Source organism: Mustela nivalis, assembly GCF_964662115.1.
Source record: "Mustela nivalis genome assembly, chromosome: 7".
NCBI classification, from domain to species: domain Eukaryota; kingdom Metazoa; phylum Chordata; class Mammalia; order Carnivora; family Mustelidae; genus Mustela; species Mustela nivalis.
The window spans coordinates 28767536-28788555 of NC_139026.1; the positions used below are offsets into that span (position 1 = coordinate 28767536).

Sequence of the window (21020 nt, forward strand, 5' to 3'; positions counted from 1 at the left end):
ATGACCCTGAGATCACGACCTGAGGTGAGATCAAGAGCCCAAAGCTAATCAACTGAGCCATGCAAGGACCCCTCAAAGCTATGGTTCTTTTTTTTTTTTTTTTAAGATTTTATTTTTTTATTTAATTTGAAAGAGATAGAAAGCACAGAAGCAGGGGGAGAGGCAAGCAGAGAGAGGGAGAAGGAGAAGGAGAAGGAGAAGCAGACTTCCCAGTGAGTAGGGAGTCCGATGTGGGGCTCGATCCCAGGACCCTGGGATTGTGACCTGAGCTGAGGGCAGACGCTTAACAACTGAGCCACCCAGGCACCCCAAAGCTCCGGTTCTTAAGCGTTATACCCACCGCCTCTAGAGGGGAGTACTCATTGTTGACAAGGGGCACCAATCCCATTATACCATATCTGCAGTTTCTTTAAGACGTTGTGTGGAATTGAAATATAGAGGTGGCCATACCACCCTGAACGCGCCCGATCTCGTCTGAAATATAGAGGTGGCAAAGGTTTTAATTATCTTCTTTCTTTTGTGTTCTCCTTCACAGCATCCACACTGAACACATATTAGGGGTTTGAAGAAGCCCAGGCATTTACTTACTCCTCTCTTCTCTTCATTAATTCATACTCATACTCCTACTCTACATTTGTTCACTCCCTTCCTCCTCCTCCAAACAAGGCAGAAGCAAAGACATATGAAATATTAATGCTGCAAGAGACATTAGCAAAGATCTACACAATTCTTTCCAGTGTCGGAAGTTTCTCATTACCTGATTCACCCAGCAACACAGTTCAACATTTATCCAAATACGGTCTCAAGTGGACTGTTCCCTTCCCCGTGGGCAGTTAGGTGTCTCTCATGCTTTGTTCATAACCACCACATAGTGATTATCATTTTAGAAGAATGTTATTTATTTGCACTTAGATCTCCCCTCCTAGGCAGTAAATTGCTTGAGAACAAAAACTGGATCTTATTTATTTGATATTCCTAGTTCTGTGTATTATAGTGGACACCTAAAGTGGATGTTCTGAATAAATTAATGAATCCTGTACAAAGCCTTCATTTTATAGCAGAGGAAGCTGCAGTGGAGGTGGAAATACAAACTGACTGCTTGTGATCACATACCTGGTCTTTGGAAAAGCTGACCTCGAGTTAGCTGCACTTTCCATTATGGATGCCAAGTTGTCCTCCCTAGCCTAAATCAAACCTGACCTCCTTAATACCTTAATACCTTAATGCCTTTACATCTTATAATGCTTATAATCTGTAACACTCATTTAACTCTTGTGTTACTGCCCTATATTTAACATAAGTGTGCATGCATATATTTTACTTCTGCCTAGAATATAATTATCTTACAGTTAGGAATGCATGTATTTTTTTTCTTTTCTTTTTTTTTTTTTTTCACAGTACTTTGGTTGAATGTTTGAGCTTGGAAACATTAGGAATTGGTCATCTTATCTACTCTGACTACTTCCATCATGAACCATGATGGAAGCCAATTTGAAATATGTTGACTTATCCTTCCTCCTTCTTGAACAATCCTTAACAGTAATAGATTAGGTTTGGATTTTAGTTCTGAGTAACCTTGAGTAAGTTTCTTTTCTTCTCTCTCTTCTGTTTCCTCGTACGAAAAATAAAAAAGAATATTACCTACCTTTGGGGACTGTTTTAAGGACAAATAAGATAATTTTATAAAATATTTAACAAAATCCCTCACATTTAGCAAGCACTCAATAAATGGAAATTACTGGTACCCTCCATCTTGGGCTTCCATGGATGATCAATTTCTCTTTTTTTTTTTTTTTTAAAGATTTTATTTATTTATTTGTCAGAGAGCGAGCGAGAGGGAGCACAGGCAGACAGAATGGCAGACAGAGTCAGAGGGAGAAGCAGGCTCCCTGCGGAGCAAGGAGCCCGATGTGGGACTCGATCCCAGGACGCTGGGATCATGACCTGAGCTGAAGGCAGCTGCTTAACCAACTGAGCCACCCAGGCGTCCCGATCAATTTCTCTTTTAATTAACATATGTCTTTAAATGTGTCAAGTTAAACCTCAGTCCAATTGGACAGGGAATTCATTGTTTATATTTCTAGTCTGATACCTCATGTGTAGATTTAATAGTTTAAATCTCAGAGGCTCTTGTTATTTATAGCCCAGATTTCCCAAGGCTCATCTACTTATTGTCAGAAAAAAATTACATTAATAATAATAATAATTTACATTTTCTAGTTTCTGTCCCCATCCACGAATGGAAGATCTCCAGCTCCCAAGAGAGCTCCTCTATGCACCCATACTCCTGAGAGTCTCCAGGGTCACACATGGGCTGAGTTGGTATTTCAGATGTAATGAAGGTTTTTTTCTTCTTTTCGTGTGTCCTCTTTTTGTGTCTCTTTATTTATTGACTTGGATTGCCCTCTCTCTGTCAGTAATAAATTCAGTCCCAGTGGTAAGACTGAGGAGGAAATTCTATCATGTCCTCCATTTGTCTCTTTCAAAAGCCCATATGCTTATTGACCCATGCTTATGGACCTCAAGGAGGCAGAGAGTAGGGCCCCTGGCCTCACAACCCTTGCTTCGATTCAGCCAGAACATCTTGCTGACTTATTTATATTAAGTTGTTGAGTCCCACAGCAATGTATTTTCCACTCACCTATAAATTCTTCTCAAAACATTACTCATTCCATGGTCCATATTTCTGATAATGGCCCCAGGATCAAAAATCTCAGAGTAGTCTCATGTTCTCTATTTTGTTTCTCACAATCACTTCTAATTACTGCAGATTTTACCTCCATAATCTCTCATTTCAACCTTCTCCTCTCTCAGATTTCTCAGCTGACAACAAGGTGAGTCACAAATGCTCTTGCCTGGATTGCTGAGAAGTTTTCTGAATTTATCTCCATGCCTCTCCCCTTATCTTCCATCTACACAGCAGTTTTCTGGTCTACGAAGTTTGAACACTGGACTAAATCTTGCAGATCTAAAAGCCACTGAATCCGTGAAAATCAAGTTGAACTAGCTAGACATTTGCCTACCAGTTTACATCACTGTTCCTTTCCATTTTAGGTAGATCTGACGAACTAGGTCATTTTTTTTTTTTTTCTGTTCAGGTTGAAAACAAGTTGTTAGAAGCGATGCTATATACTCCTTTTTGAAAACCAGAAGTAAATGTCCTAGATTTAATAGGTAGAAGTTGCGGAGCTATAGACCAAAGAGGCTGCTATAAGATCACTTTTATCTTAAATAGAAAAAAGTTAAGTCTGAGAAATAGTTGGGATTATTGATAGGCAGTTATGGATAGCTGCTCTAGTATAGGAGCAAAAGTAATATTCCTATCATACTTCCTTACGCTATAAACCCCATGAGAACAGGGTGGTGACTGCCTTGTATCCTTGTGCCTGGACATTGGACTTGATACATAGTTGACACCACATAATTATTTATTGAATAGATAAATGAATGGGTGTCTTTTTTTTTAAGATATTATTTATTTATTTGACAGAGAGACATCACAAGTAGGCAGAGAGGCAATAAGAGAGAGAGGGGGAAGCAGGCTCCCCGATGAGCAGAGAGCCAGATGCGGGGCTGGATCCCAGGACCCTGAGACCATGATCCGAGCCAAAGGCAGAGGCTCAATATGCCCTGATCCACCCAGGTGCCCAAATGGATGTCTTTCTAATCACAATTTCTTTTTTTATTCAAGTTCAGTTAGCCAACATATGGTAGATCATTAGTTTTTGATGTAATGTTCAAGGATTCATCAGTTGTGTATAACACCTTGTACTCATCATATCCTATGCCCTCCTTAATGCCCATCACCCAGTTACCCTATTCTAGTCACAATTTCAATACTCTCCATTATTTATAAATGGAAAGGTTCTTGAAAGCAAGTACCTCTGCTTATGAGGTACTATAAAGAACCCTATATGTCCTATAGGGTTCTTTATAGTACTTAGTACAGATAAGACATTCAAAAGGATTGGAGTCCTCGTTGTTTTTGATCTACAGGTGTATTCATAGATGTCACCAAAGAAAGTAATATTCTCAGCATGGCAATGCACAACAGAATCTGGAAATGGAATAAGAAGCCATAGAAGTAGTTGGAAAGCCTGTAAGGTAAGGACTTCTCAAAAAATTCCTTCACAACCTGCCTAGAAAATTGTAACATATTTGAGGTCACTCCAGAGAAGGATGCAGTCCTTCTCCATAGGAATTCCCATCAAAGGGGAGGTAGTGACAACTCCTTCCAAGTTTGTCAACACCATTTTCAAACTCTTAACCATTCCATTATTAGACTTAGGAAAAACAACAAAAAAGTAGCTCTTTCTCCTCTCAAAGAAAATAGGAAGATTACTGATAAAAAGATATTTGTTGCAAGATTTAGAGTGAGAGGACAAGGCACTCACTAACTGAGTACTTTGGGAGCTCAAAGTTCACATCTGTCAGATGGACCGATGTTACCAACCACCATTGCTTATGGAATAGAATAAGGTAATATATGTTAAAGTGTTTTTTAAAACATCAAGTGAGATACATGTTAGGTATTATCATTGTTACTATTGCTTTTGTTATTGTTTTATACCTTGAAAACCCCATTTGAATTATGAGGTTATTTGAATATCAACAATCACCTAAATATACACCATAAGGTTATTCTTAAATAACCTTATGAGGTTATTTGAATATCAACAATCACCTAAATACACATCCTTAAGGTGTGGCTTCTCAATATGGTTACAATCAATGCTACAAAAAAAAAAAAATTCCCTAAATAATTGTTCAGTATGGGACACCCTACATCCACATAATTCCAGATGCAAGTTCAGAAACATCTCAAGGGAGTAAAGATCGTTAAAATTATTTCAATGAAGCAAGAATAAAATATCAAAGAAGACCATCGGATTTTACAGAAGGAAAAACATAGAAATGAGTTGCACATTAAGTATACTGGGTAGCCCCAACTGCATTTAATAGGAAAAAATTGCAACCTTATACTCCCTTGATTATCCAAAAGAAAATGATGTGACACTCTGATATATTATTTAAAAAAAAAAAAAAAGGGCCTTAAACCTTCGACTCCAAGACTAATCTCTTAGTCCGTTCACTTTCATCTGCCATTCTTGCCTCGTCTCTTTAGTGTTTTTCCTCTGTGCTTTTATGTTTGGTGATTTCACAGTTTCTCATATAGTTCAAAGTTTTATTGTCTTCTGTTTCTTGCTTTTAAAAAATTTCTTTTTTTCATGCTGCTTATCTTTGTATCAATTTTTTTCCCATTTTCTCTTATTACCAATCATTTGCAATTACCACTGCTTTTGATCTTGCTGTTACTTTTCTCCATCTCATTTGTGTGAGTGTTCTAGTGTATCTGCCTTATATTGATGTTTCCCCTATTGTTTTCCCCTTCTCTCTTCCCCAATCCCACATAGCCATTTTCCTTTTTATTATTATATTGTTTAGTCATGGGTGGGTGGCCTTAAAATGTTGCAGGAACACTTTGTCACTAGGGTATTTGGGGGTTGGGGGGGAAGTCACAGCAAACATTTATTCTGATGAGTATGTTTCTGGGAGTATGTGGGGGCAGATGGTTGTCTCAGATCACTAGGTGGCAGTAATCCAGATCCGATTCTAATCAGATGGCTGTGCCCCTCCCCCTCCCTTAATGTTTAGGTCCTATAAATGGTTTTTTATTCAAAAATTCACTCAGTCTTTTGCGGCATCTACTTCTGAAATCTAGGACATGTCACATCAGTCTCAAAAATAACATAACTTAACACATAAGGGTTTTTAACTGCTGATTTTGAGCTTGAACTAGAGAGGAAATGGTTTGGTTTATCTGCTTTTCCTGCATGAAAAAAATAAATTTGAAGGACTTTTTATGTACATATGATAATACATAAAATTCCAAATACCAGTCCAAACATCCAGTTGGTGAAACAGAATTTATTTATTTATTTATTTATTTAAAAAAATTTTCTAAAGATTTTTTTATTTATTTGACACACAGAGAGAGAAATCACAAGTAAGCAGAGACACAGGCAGAGAGAGAGGAGGAAGCAGGCTCTCCGCTTAGCAGGGAGCCAGATGCGGGACTCGATCCAAGGACCCTGAGATCATGACCTGAATCAAAGGCAGAGGCTTAACCCACTGAGCCACCTAGGCACCCTGAAACAGAATTTATAAATGAGCTTTTCATACCAACATGCCTTTCAAAATCTCCAAATATTAGTAGATAATTTGAATAATCCATACTGTGTTCCACTGAATATATAGTGACTTCTGCTACTTTTTGCCTACCCTATACTTCTCCTTTCGGGACCCGACCCTGTTCTACCATTTACTATCTAGGAGACTTTGGATATATTATGAAACCTCACTGTACCTAAGTTTTCCCCATTTGCAAAGTAGGAATATTAATGATATATAACTCATGGAATTATTGTAACACTTAAATGAGCTAGTATATGTAAAACATTTAGAGCAACATCTGGCATATACTGATTTCTCAGTGATGTTTATTGTTTGTTCAAGATTTCCTTGGACCACCTATTATTTTTAAGCATTAGATTGGCGGATGAAGATTAATTAAGAACTGTGCCCTCATTATTTATAATTATAGATTCAGATAAGTAATCAGGTGATTACAGTGTAGTATGGTAAATGTTATTGGGGAGGAAGGGCACAGAATTTTATAGAACGAAATAGGATCAATTGATTCAGTAGTAGGGTATGGGAAGGAGAGAAGGAAATCTTTCCAGAGCAAGTCATATCTCAGTTGAAACCCAGGGATGAAAATACTGGAGTGAAAGAATGGGGAGGAGAGAAGGTTAGAAGTGTTTCTGGGAAAGGAATAAGCATATGCTCTTCCCGCAGATATGACTAAATAGGTAGCACTGGTTTTATTCAAGAATTAGGCCATTACTTCTTAATGCCCACAGGTATCTGTGAATAATTCATTCTGATTCCCTATAAAGCGGAAGCAAAGGAGTCATATGAAGGGGGAAGAACTGTAGACTGATCTACTGAAGTGTGGCTATGAAACAATGAAACAGATTTTTAAACAAAATGTGGCATGGGTCTTTCTCAGATAGTATGCTGATCTCCTGCCTATAAAATGCTGCTAAATTTGAATAAGGAATGAGTTTATGAATCATATTTTCCAGGAGTGGTGATGGGTTTATACTGAGTCATCAGTTATTCTCTCTTTCAGGCCAATTGTGTAAATTTGCAAATCAGCTTGATGTGGGATGGGGGAAGGGAGCAATCTGAAGCAGTCACAAAATGAAGCCACTGAACACCAGGGCAATAGAAGCCTGGATTAAGCATTTTGTTTGTTTGTTTTTAATAATCAACTAACCTAAAAAAAGAAAAATCAACTAACCTTTGGTTTTCTTCACTGGACTGAGATCACCAAGGGTGGGAGTTGGAGGCAGTGATTTCCCCTTAACTTCTAGCCCCATAAAGATGCAGCCTTGATTTTCCGAATGGATCAAGCGAACTTCCTAGTATGCAAAACCTGAGCTAGTCTTGCCCTTTCTTTTAAAGCAAACAGCAGAAATCTGAAACAATGAGTTTAACCAGTAATGAGTTTAAGTCAGAAAATCATCCACAAATCCTTGCGGGAAATGTCTATTTCAGCAAGGCAGAGAATTGAAGAATTGTAGACACTTTATGTGATGAAATATGTAAGTGAAGCCCTTTGGGTCTGTGTATGAATGCAAAGTGATTAAATTGAGTACTTACTGTAATTGCTTTCTACCATTTAGTCAAGTAGTGATTAAAATGACAGCCATGGGGAATGGGCAGCAAAAGGGTCAAATGTATTCCGCGCTCTGGGTGTGTCCTTCCAATCTTCAACTCCTCTTGTTATGCTCCTCTTTATGTACATATCCCTTTGTTTAAGCTACCAGACTTAAAGATACTAGAATTCCTGCGCATCTCTCTCTCTCTCTCTTCAACCATCAGGACCCAGTTTTAGGGGTTAAGGAGATTCAGGAACCCTAAATCACTCTTCCCTGGCCTAGAGCAATGAAGGACTTCAGGTAAGTGGGGATGGATGAACCCATCCTTCTGAGATTAATCTGAGAGCAATATTCCCCCTAACCCTGCCTGCCAGCCAGAATAGAGTTCCCACAAAGCATTTCACATCCTGAAGGTTAGCTATTGGCAACCACTTATAAATTTTCCTATAAAAAAGTTCCTACCCAACTGCCCTTCCCCCTTAAGGACAGCCTCATTTATCAATGATCTTTATTCAATAATTACTCACACATTTCCCTTTCCTCCTTTCCTCCTCCTGTTTGGATTATGAAAAACTCTCTCACCTCTTCTGAGCAATTTGTGCCATCTGATTTTTCAGGAATTTCTTAGAATAGAGCAAGTAGCTAGTGATGGCTGTTTTTTTTTTCTTTTAAGATTTACCATCAAACATGACATTCTAAGCCTCTAGACAGTTAGCACAGATGCCTTCTTTCATTTCATAAAAGTGATCATAGTATCTCTAATTCAAAAAGAAACTTGTCAACAGCAATCATGATTCACTTATGATTGTTTTTCTTTTTAACTTCTAATTGGTTACAGTACGACAGGCTTCTAGTGTAACATCCTATAAAGCTCACGTAACATCCTATAAAGGCTTCTAGTGTAACATCCTATAAAGCTCAAGTATCAAGTATTTTAAAATGTCCCCCTGAAGCATACTGAAACATTGAACATATGATCCCATTCATTTTCCTACCCTTATCCATTCTACTATTACTATTTAATTATGTCTTACTATTTAAAATAAATCCATTCAACTATTTCTCGTCTTCCCACTTGGGTTACTGACTTTGAGGTACCTGAATGTGGCTCCTTTTCTTATAAGGTTCCACTCAGATTTTTGTCTTTCCTTTTCCTCCAGACCTGTTCTTGATCCCCTATCCCATGTTCTCCTACCTTCCCTGGCTCACTGGGTAGCTCCCTCAGTGATCTCCCTTCCTCGTCTGCAGCCTCCTCAGTCCAGTCCCTCACTTAGTAGCTAACAACACTCAGCATTTTCCCATCCACTGCAGCTCCACGCAAAAGCCTTTGTAAAATTTGTCCATTTTGAAAAGGAATCAAAGGGAGCTCTAAACCAGTAAAGGACATTAAAGGAAAACTTTAAATATATACCAAGGAAGGACATCATTGAAACGTTCCTAAAACATCAGATACTGGAGTTGAGACATGCTAATTCAAAGAGAAATGGCTAAGGATAATGTGTATTTGCTGTGCGCGCGCGCGCACGCGTGCGCGCATGTGTTTGTGTGTGTGTGTATTTGCTAAGCATTAGGAACTAAAGGTGACACCTGATATGTTGGAGGAATGTTTCAGTAGTAGATAGTCCACTGTCTGCAATTTACTCCTCTCCCTGGGAAAATCAATATCAATGCTCAAGCAATCTGCTGCCCTACAGAAGTTCCACTCCAAAGGAACCTTGAACTTATATACTTGATCTTTTTGTCTCCCTCTAGGTGTTCAGAAACAGCACATTTTACGATCATGATTTTTACCTTGACCCCCATTCTTAATGCCATTTAAGAACATGGGGCTTTTAGTATGACTCATTGAATAGCAAATATAGCATCGTAGGCAACTGCAGTTTGTCCTAATTAGAACATAAACCTGCTCTGTAACATCAATCTGAGATAGGACAAAGGCAATAAAAGTGGCCACCAAGTCACCCTGGACTCTGAGGAAAGATGACATGGTACTTAATGAGAATTATACTGTACTTCTTTAATATTTTCAGTATTATCAGGTAAATATAACACTCCATTTTCTCTCCCAGATCCTAAATAAACTGAGTTAAAAATTATTTTTAGTCCCAAACCACCAGAGTCCATCTCAAGTAGAAACTCTAGGACAGATCTAATTCTCTTCACGTGGTCTACATATTTCCTGGTAGAAAAGCGTACACAAGAAGAGTACCCAAACATCAAACGCAGAGAGGGCTTCCAGGAAGTCAACAGTATTTGAGAGAGACCTAAACTAGGCAGCTGTTCTGGGACTGAATTCCAAGAGCCATTCCAGTCATCTTCGTTTTTCCCTGGCTTCCTCCTCCTCATCCTCTCAATCAGTCCCAAGGATTCTAAAACCTGACCAAGCTGTTCCAGTCAGAGCTAGCTCACCCTTTGGCTATGGGAGGAGAAGCAAGCTTCTCTGAGCCCTGGCTCTGTGGCATTTGCCTGGCAGCAGGGTTTCCAAGAATAGCTATTTTCTGTGGTTTTCTCAGTCCCCACTCCCTAGGGAAACCAAGGAGTGTAAACTTTTTTTGGTCCTAAGGTTTGAGCATCAGCAAAATGTTTGTCTTGAGTTTTAGCCAGCATCTTATTTCATCCAAATGAATTCCCAAATCTCAATTTACATAAACTAAAATGCCCACCAGACAGATCAGTAAATTTCTATTCTGTAACACTAATGGAAACAGAAATAATTAAAGAAGGCTAAGTGACCTTCAGGAAAAGTATTCAATTGAGTGGCAGGTAGGGCAAGTTAAAACTTAATCCCAATGCCTCAGTCTCGGATTAAAGTACTATTTCGAGTCAAAATTGATGTTAATTGCTAGCGAAGGGAGCTTTTTCAATACACTTCTTTGAGTGACCTACAGAGAAATTGAAGAAGGAAAGCAGAGTATCTCTGAAAATTCATTTTTAATGGAAAATGAAAAGCAGGGCAGAGAACCAAGCAAAAAACTCATAATGTCATTCAACCCCCCACACATAAATAATCTTTTTGAAGGAATTGTTTTTGCCACTTAAGTCAAAATTAGAATTACAAATGGGACACTTATGGATGTCTCCATAAACTTGGAGTGCAAATAAGCCATGTATCTTTACTTCCTAATTAACCAACCTAAGCTTTCACCTGTCATATTGGCAGAAATCTCACTGGAGAACTAGCATAATATAACAGGAAAGAATACAGACTCTGAAGCCAGACTGGTCTGAGGAAGCATAGAAAGATTAGGTGATATTCCCAAGATCGTACAATTACAGTGGAGGTGGGATGGTCCGGTTTCCGTATTCAAGTAGTCAAAGCAGGGAGTCTGATTGATTTACTTCTGTCCACCTTTCTTTGCCACACAGTTCAGCTAGAACAAGGAGCTCTATACAATGGATAGATGAGGCTACAGGCAGGTAATCCTATTACCCTGACAGATACGACAAGCCCCTACAGACCCAAGTCCCTAAAGAGACCTCCAGAGATGCCCTAGGAAAATGACTCCTCTCTCTCCTAAGGCTGCCCCTCTGATAGAGATGCTATATTTTATTTCCTATGGCTGCTATAACAAATTACTATAAATGTGGAGGCTTAAAACAACTGAACCTTTTTCTCTCAGTTCTGGAGGCCAGAAATCTAAAACCAAGCTCCCTCCATAGTTCTAAGGAAGAATCCATTCCTTGCTTGTTCCAGCTGGTGGCTGCCCACACTTTCACTTATGGCAGCAGATCCAACATCTGCTCCTGTAATCACATCACCTGTTCCCCTTCTGTGTGTGTGTGTGTGTGTGTGTGTGTGTGTGTGTGTGTATGAGAGAGAGGGAGAGAAAAAAATCTCTGTCTGCTTACCTCTTAGAAGAATACATGTAGTAGTATTTAGGGCCAACATAGATGATGCAGGATAATCTCCCTATCTCAAGATTCCCTGAAAATGTAGAAGTCAAAATATCATTATTTACATTACCAACAGTAGACCTACCTGCCTGTCTTTCTAGTTGTAGGCACAATATTTACATCCCAGGGAAATTCTGTATCTCCCTGTACTTCTGTTTCAGGAAAATGGGAAGATATTCTAGTGCCTCAAAAATTATTAACTCATTTGAGGATATCCAAGGTGTCTCTCCAGCTTTTTTCTCACTAAACCAAGGCAAATTAAAACCAAACAATTTTTTTTTTTTTTTTTTTTTTTTTTTTTTTTTTTGTCAGCAATCCCAAAACAGATCAATCTGCTGTGAGGTGTTATAAAACCCAGAGAATGAACTAAGGAGATTGTTCCTTCTTTCACTCCAAGATATTTTAAGGTAATTTTCCTTTTGCTCCCCACTGCAAACTACAGAAGTTTAGTGCCTTACCTTCATGGTCAGTATTCTTTCTTCAAGGCTTGTCCACTCAGTTTATGGTGTGGTTGGTATACACAGTTGTTAAAGATGCAGACTCGGGCCCCAAGAAGTCTTGGGTTCAAAGGCCTACTCAGCCTCTTCCTAGCTGTGTAGTCACGGACAAGTCAATTACTAAGTCTCCTCCCTATAGTTGTTTCTGATCTGTAAAATAAAAGTATCTTCTTGTTGTCTCTTACAAAGACTAAATAAATTAAGTGCTTAGAATAGTGTCTGTCACATACTGAGCACACAACAGACATTCCCTATTACCGTCCTCTGGCTCTTCCATGATCTTTCTATGCAGAGAACTCTCATTCATCGCCCCCCCCCCGCCCCCGAGTTACTGAAAGCTTTGGCACATGGTGCCCAGGCTGCCTTTCTGCTTCAAAGATGGCATAATGACTGAAACCTTGGCACCCTCAGTGGTGACTCATTTCCAAGCTCTTAATCTCCAGGATTGAATTTACCTTGAAACTAATAAGGTTGAAACTTCAGGGTCCCCCCTTTATTTGCATATGCCCTGCCCAAGGCCCTGAGAGCTACTTTGTCATTTTTATTTGTTATTTGTATTCTTTTTTAAAGAGGATCTTCCCCTAGTGGTGTAAGCTCCAGGCGGTACAAAACCAACTCTGCTCTTTTCCAGTGATTTTCTGCACCTCAACCATATTCTCCATGAGCCACTATGAAAATCAGAAGCAGCCAAGCCTACCCCTGCGTTGACATCACCTTATCTTGACCGCAACACCCCAGTTCTTCAAATTTTCTCTCCGGGGCTCAAAAAACAAAAATCATTTTTGATCAAACTCATTTTGATCTCCATTAGTTAACTTTTCTTAGAAATTACAGAAATAATGTGATTCTGTATTTTTTAATCCATAGATAATTTAAAACTCAGTTATTATCGTATGTATCCTAAAATATTTTGATCGTGGGGAAAAAAAAATGTCCTATGCTCAAAAACCTGGGAAACCTTGTACTGGAGTTACTAGTTAAGTCAACATAAAAACCAAGTGGTTGTTTTGAACTGTGGATTATCAATTTCCAACATTCCTGTTTATACATCAGGGCTTTTCCTTGCCACATTGATGTATTCACAGTGAAATGATGTTCAAAGACCTCTATACCCACAAAAACCTACCCAGTGCCACCCATCACAAAGAGCTTTGCTTCAGAAATTTGAAAAGGTAGCATGTGTTTTCATCTATGTTCTTGTCTTAGGACCAAACCTCATATTTCAGTATCCCAACCCTCAAAAATCAAAATTCAAATGCTAATAAAGGAGATCAAAGTTGACCAATATTTAATGAGCATCAAAGATTTGCCTAGGTTTCTTTGATTGTTCTAGTATAACGTAATAATGAGGAGGCAGTTATACTGTTAATATATCAACATTCACACTATGAGATTTTTCCTGACCTGTCAGTCACCAGCTGTGGAACTATGGGCAAATTAACCAACCATTTCTTACTTCTGGTTCCTCACTGGTAAAGTAAGGATATTACAATGTATACATGATGGGAATGTTTTGAGGATTAAATAGGCTAAATGTGGAATAGTGCCTGACTAATAGGAAATAGTCCATACATGTTAGCTGTCATATGTCACACTCATTTCAAATAAAAGACCATTTGCTGGAGTATAAGAAATATTTGTAATAATACTGAAATTTTGTGTAGGCTTGTATTATGATCATATTCTTTTTTAAAGATTTTATTTATTTATTTGACAGACAGAGATCACAAGTAGGCAGAGAGAAAAAGGAGGAAGCAGGTTCTCCATGGAGCAGAGAGCCCGATGCAGGGCTGGATCCCAGGACCCCAGGATCATGGCCTACTGAGCCACCCAGAGCCCCATGATCATATTTTTTAATCTCAGATTTTACCTTTAATGTAGACTAAGATTTTCTTCTGAAATATATATATACACACACACATATAAGGGGATATATATATATGTATATATGGAAATGGAAATTAATGATCTTGATGTGTAAACTTTGGTAATCTAACTGATGGAAGAGTATTCCTGATGAATTGTCAGGGATATAAGCCAGAAACTCCCAAGACCAAAGACAGTGTATCTTGCTCCAGAAGAGTATTTTTTAGGAGTATTTCCTCATCAAATGTCTATTAAGGATAACATAGTGATAATAATTAGGATAAAAATATTAATAAAATGTATACCCTCCTGAGCTTATAATCTAGTAAGAGGCAGAGATAACTAAACATATTTGTAACACTGTGAAAAGTGAGATAATTGAGTATGTAGGGGTTTAGGGCATTTAAGCTTAAAATTTCTTTTAATTATAAATAAGCCAAGTTACCTATATTGAACAGTTGGCCACTTGTTTTCATGATTATCTCCATTTTAGACTCTCTGTTTACTAATGAATTAATCTTTCTGCCATCACTACCTGAGGTCACATAAATGGGTTCTGTTCTATTCCCCTGATGAAGTTTTAGTGTCAAAAAAGGTTAATATACTGGTTAATTTGCTCCTTTCAAGAAATTAAGTACAGAATGATTCAATATGACTCAATATAGGTACAAAACTCAGAGTCCCCATAGATAGGACATAATTAAGCCCACTTGTCCTCCTTACCAAATCAGTGCCCAGGAAGAGAAGAACTCCCGCTAGAGGATTGGTGTAAATTCAGATCAGATATACAGCAAATCCTGTACCCAAGATAGGGCCCGCCTTGCAATCAAAGCAGTGCCTTGCATTTTGACACCAAGAGGAGAAAGCCAGAGAACTAAAGTGAGGCGTTTGAAAACTGCTGAGAGAGTGGAAGTGTCTCATCTGAGTCATTCCGCTGTGGTGTGCTGAGCCGCTGAAGACGTTTCCCAAGGTTTTAAAAGATGCGGAAGTTGTTCTCCTGCCTACTAGGTGTGGATGTAGTGCTGTAGAGCCGACGCATCACTGGGTGCGGCTAGGTTACAGTACAGCGTGAGCAAGGTCCCAGCTCTCGGATCCCTGCGGGTGGACAAAATTCAACCTCACTTAGGAATCACAGTATGCAGTAGTAGCTCTCTCTACTTCCCAAGGGCAGAAATCAAAGGGACTGGTAGAATGCAGGGTTGTGGGTGGGGATGTGGAGGAGGGAATTTCCTCCCCTTTATATTCAAGGAGGGGGGGTATCTAGAGAAGAAACGTATGTGAAATGAATTTTACATCTCAACCTCCTTCACTCTTATCTGGAGTGAATAGACGGCTTTGTCATACAGCTGCCTAAGGCTAATCCTCCACACCCCCACAGGCTTCTCAGTCTACTGCCTGAGTACCTTTGAAGCCAGGATTTAAAACCCTAAAAATAGAGGCAGGATTACTGGTTGCATGCTGCTGGAGAAGCGGACACAATGTACAGTGGCATGGGGAAGGATGGATGAGGAGGGGAAATGTCTACTTTTAAGACAAATAGTAAACTCCAATCTAGCACATATTTCAATAAACCTGAATTTTCCTGACTGTCAGAGTTTTTGTGGATTTTCACAATTAGAAATTGCATCCAATTTGAATCTTTATGAAATGGCCTATTCTCTTCTACCAATTGAAATTTGTCTTTTCTGTCATCTCTGCCTCACTGCTAAGGCTGGTTTAAGACACCATCCACCAGTTCTGCTGGCTCATCTTGCCCAGGTTTTCTGGTTGATAGCCCTACTCTGTTCACACTTCTATGATTGCCCCATAGATGGGGGTAATCACAGCATTTGGCAAGGTGCCACCTGCTGGTTGAATAGGCAAGCATTATATATACTTTTTTATAAATCCAGGCCTTCTTGCTAGCACAGAGGAAAGGCTAATAAATATATTTTAATAATTATTTATGGTACTGGATTTGCAACCAGTAGTGTATGACACTCTTGTGCGTAACTGAGGTCTCAGGGCTATTCACAAATGTTCATTTCCACACTTCCATCAGTTACTATCAGGAGAGCACTGCCTCATCCTGGTGAACTCAAGGATGGCTATGTGACTTTCTTTGGCCAGTGAGTAGATGTGATGAATGTCGTTTCCAAACAGAAGCCTTAAGAGACATTGTGTACATAAACACATGCCCTTTGGCTGCTCCACAGTAAATGGCAGTGTTCCAGAGGAGAGGCTGAATCACTAAGAAAGGACAACAATGTGGGAGCCGTGGCCACAGTGAACTCTCAGTGGATCGCAATAACCTTTAAGTGAGGGATATTTGAGGGTTGTTTGTTACTGCGGTGTAACCTAGCCTGTCCCAACTAATGCATACCGTCAAATGCTCCTGGGTTCACGAAATTGAATACCGTGGTCTTCCACTTTTAAATACATCCCTTAAAAAGCTTTATTTTCATTAAATATCTTCAAAGTAATTATATACATCTTAAAAGCAGTCAAGGGAAATGAAAGTTAAGTCTAAACCTAATGAAATCCTGGCAGAGTAAGAAGAGAACTCAAATCCCCAGCTGTCCTCTAGCTTCTGTTCTATGAATATTTTCATAGGAAAAAGGTTTTGCAGACAAAATTAAGTACATGCTTCCCTCCAGTTCTTCACTAGGGCAAAAGTAAATTCATTAGCCAGCAAGTGTTAGAAAATAGTTTATTTTTAGTTCACCAGTAGTAGTCTAAAGAATATATTTGTTTTTGAAAACTAAAAAGGTAAATACACAGAGATTTCCAACTCCACCTTAATAAGACTATGCCACGAACAGCTCAGTGCTCCAAAACATTTTAATATAACAATATCTTATTAATATAGAACAACTTTTCTTTTAACCCCAGTGGGACTATTAGTCTAATCATTTCCCTTGTCATTAATTGAAATATTTTTCCCTTCGCAGTTTTTCTCTGGGGCCTATTTTATTTTAAAATTCATCAAATTGCAATTTCCTTCTCAAAGTTTTAATAAAGTAAAACAAAATCTCATCTATTCATTTGCCAGGTAAGCATTAAAACTTGAGATTGGTAAATGGCAAATGGGTCTTTTTCTCCAGAAACAAAAGATTAATTTCTAAAGCCTTTTAAAAGTTATATGACTTAACTCCCCAGCATTTAGACTTCATTTGCTTTAGTAAGTTAAGAATAACAACTCTAACTAATCAAGGTCTCTCTAGCGATAGGACAAAGAGTGATAGATATTACCTTCAGCATAGCATTACTTTCTACCTGTTGCTTCAGGTAGAGATTCTCTTAGAAATGCACAGAGAGAGGCACCTGGGTGACTCAGTGGGTTAAAGCCTCTGCCTTCACTTCAGGTCATGATCCCAGGGTCCTGGGATCAAGCCCCACATCGGGCTCTCTGTTTGGCGGGGAGCCTGCTTCCTCCTCTCTCCCTCTCTGTCTGCCTCTCTGCCTACTTGTGATCTCTGTCTGTCAAATAAATAAATAAAATATTAAAAAAAAATGCACAGAGAAAGTTAAAGACTGGACACACCTTAATAACAAGGACTAGAGCCAGCTGTTTTGTAATAGTAAAAACAAAAGTGTGGTCTGTGTTACTCTGTATGTCTCCTGTGCACAAGTTACCTAGGATCTGTGGAGAATATTAATCAACCATGTTCACAGCAATGGGGACTCCTTCACATGTGGGCCCAAAGGCAGCCAGCAAAATCTTCCACTCATTTTTTTTTTCCAGTTAAGATTGCTCCAAAAAAAAAAAAAAAAAGCAAGCACAATTCTTAGCATTTTACTTTGTTACACATTTTTCAAATATTTAGTATGTTTCAAATGTGATAGGCACTGTATTAATCCTCCAGAATCTAGTGGTGAGGGACACCTGGGTAGCTCAGTTGGTTGAGCATCCAACTCTTGGTTTTGTCTCAGGTCATGATCTTGGGGTCATAGGATCAAGTCCTGCATCAGGCTTCACATTCAACAGGGAGTCTACTTGGGATTCTCTCTTGCTCCCTCTCTCTCCCCCCCGCTTTCTCCCTCAAATAAATAAATGACTCTTAAAAAAGAAATAAATAAAGAAAGAAAAGAAACAAAAAGAAAAAAAAAAAGAAAAGAAAAGAAGGCTCCAATGGTGAGCAGAATCGACATTGGCCCTGTCCTGGGAGAATATACACTATTGTGAAAAGGACAGATAATCAACTCAGCAACAAGATTAAGGACGGTAATAGAGGGTATTCCAGAGTGACAAGAACATGCAGCATAAGCACCTACTCTAGTCCAAGCATGTGAGCTGAGGGAAATGCAAGAGGACTTCTAACATATTACCACAAGAGAGGAAATTAGTTACGCGTACACATGCAAGCGTGTTTCAGGGTGTTGGAAGCTAGAGAAGTTGCCTCTGAGCACAAGATTCTGACCAGAATATTAAGAAAACTAAATTGGTCTTGCTCTGTGCATAAATGGAAAATCCAGTCACATTTTTGGCCCCACAGCTCTAAAAGCATCAGAAATGAAGCCAAGGAATGGAAGGAAGGAAGCAAATCACCATCGGGTCAGAAAGGAAAGGACCAGAAAGAATTGTGGAAGTAACACAACTCACTAGGCTAGGAGTCAGGTGAGCTGAGCACTGGGCATCATAACTATAAATTACAGTACTTCCAATGTGCCAGCCCCTTTGATTAGCCTTCTGGGTTCATTATATCATTCAACTAGTATTAGAAAGCTGTATGGTAGATATCATATTATTCCATCTTCAAGATAAATAAAAGGAGACTTACATATGATAAGTTAGCTTTTCCTGACTTCCAATCCTGAGCTCTGAACAAGTTACACTATTGCCCATTAGAATTAGATTATGTACAAAGATTTTTTTTAAATCTCAGTGTACAGGCCAATTAAATCAAATTCTCCAAGGTAAGGGCACATGGGTGTCTCGGTCAGTTAAGAGCCCATCTCTTGAGATCGGTTCAGGTCATGATTTCAGGGTCACGGGACTGAGCTTCTCTCTCACTCCCTCTGCCTCTCCCCCACCCACTGCTCATGTGCATGCTCTTTCTCACACTAAAATGAATGAATGAAAGAATTAATTAATTAATTAATTAAGTTAACTCTCTGAGTTAGGGCTCAAACGTGAGCTTTTTTCAGCTTTCCTTATGACTCTAATGTATATCCAGAATTGAGACTCACTGTGGTTCTGCTACTAAGCTACGAGATGACTTTAAAACACACACACACACACATATATATATACATACACAAATATATATACACACATACATATATATATATATATATATATATATATATTTTTTTTTTTTTTTAAATTCTTCCACTCAGGCACTTATCTGTAAAGCCAAGAACTAAGACTAGGTTATTTCTGAGGCCACTTCCAAGTCAAACATTTTCAGCTCTATACAAAAAAATTTCTATTAAGATGAATGCTTCTAAAAGATTTGAAAATAGGTAAGAGAATTTATGGCCTAACTAGGTCATTAGGCCATAGACCTCATCTTGTCAATTGTTAGATTCTTGATATATATTTATGAACCATCAAAATCCAAAACCTTCCAATATTATAACAAATTCACTGTTGGAATCCAGAAAGTGAATGAGTTAATCACTCCAGCACTATCTCATGTGATGAATTAAAGAAGACAGGAAGAACTGAAAGTCAATTGCAGTTAGTGATCTTAGATAATACAGAAGCCATTGCAGTAAAAATTATGTAAAATTATAATGCTTATTATTTTTAGAATTAGTATGTAGCCTATATGCTTTTTTCTTTCAAGAAGATCCATCTAACATAGAGTGTCACAGAGCTGCTAAATTGATGCAGTTACGAAATGAAGTTCAGTATTTAAGGAGAGAGAAATAGAAGCTGGGACCTAGTAATAAGAAAGGGTCTGCTAAGATGAACATTTTTCATACTCGATGGAACAGTCCAAAGAAGAGAATAAGAAAAGATAGCAGATAAGCTGAAGATAAGTGAGGCAAAAATCCATGTGTATTTACAATTTGAAAACAAAAACAAACAAAAAAACAATTTGAAAACCAATAAATTAATGCCTTCAGGGGAACTGACTGAGCCCAGGGGAGAGAGAAATGAAAAATACCAATTCTGGTTTTAAGCACTGAAGAAGAAACCACACAAGCCAAGAGAAGCTTAGGCCTTATGCAATTTTCTAGATTCACTTCAAGTTTGAAAGCCATGCCATGGCACTATATTCAGTTGCAGAACTGGGGCAGAACTGTTCATTAACAAATTTGGGCTCCTTTAGTCCCAATAAAACAATAATTGGGCTTTTAGGCATAATCAGGTACAATCTCACTAGGCAAAAAACAGCCACAACTGTCCATGGGGCCCCTTGATACAAAATGGGTCTGAAGGCCACCTGGACTTTGGAATGCTTGTACCTTAGTCATGGGCATTAATGTTGAATCACTAATAAGCAGCATCTGGTGTTTTGCAGGTTTCCTGTGAATGTTGCCTTCCCAGCCAGGAATTAAATATTGAAGGGTTTAAGGAGTCAACCATTATCTTCCTCACTTCAGCCAGAGGTTGTAACGTGATGCCCCTTGTCTCCTACTAAACAACACTATACATTCACAAAATGGGTGAGTCTGGCATAAAACTTGCCTTACCTCATTTCGTAGTAACTTCATAACTTGCTACAGTGAGATTTGTCTATGGGCATTTCACCAGCCTCTCAGGATAACAAGCAAACAGATGAGCTATGGGGGGGGGGGATATATATATAAATATATATATATATATTAAAAAATATATATATATATATGTCATTAAAATGGAATGGTAGGAAAAAAGCAAAGGAAGATAAAGAGAGGAGTTGTGGAAGAAGAAGGGAAACCGAGAGTGGACCTTGAAATAAAAGGAAGATTGTAATAAGGGGCAATGAGATCCAAACAAGTCAGAACTCACTTGCTAAGAATGTAGATCAATGCAACAAATATTAGTTGAGGACCATCCAAATAGCTGGCACTGGTTGAAGACCTAGAAATAACAATATGTAAGATCCAGTCCGTTCTTTAAGGA

General features: G+C 38.6%; 1 long non-coding RNA gene across 1 annotated transcript in view; it reads left to right on the top strand.

The window, feature by feature from the left end:
- LOC309869384 overlaps positions 1-20575 on the top strand; it is an 88353-nt gene extending 67778 nt beyond the window's left edge. Inside the window, exons 2-3 of the long non-coding RNA XR_014314147.1 lie at positions 3997-4104; positions 20437-20575. This is a non-coding gene — a long non-coding RNA (uncharacterized lncRNA). The remainder of the gene's footprint in view (positions 1-3996; positions 4105-20436) is intronic.
- Positions 20576-21020: the final 445 nt, after the last annotated feature.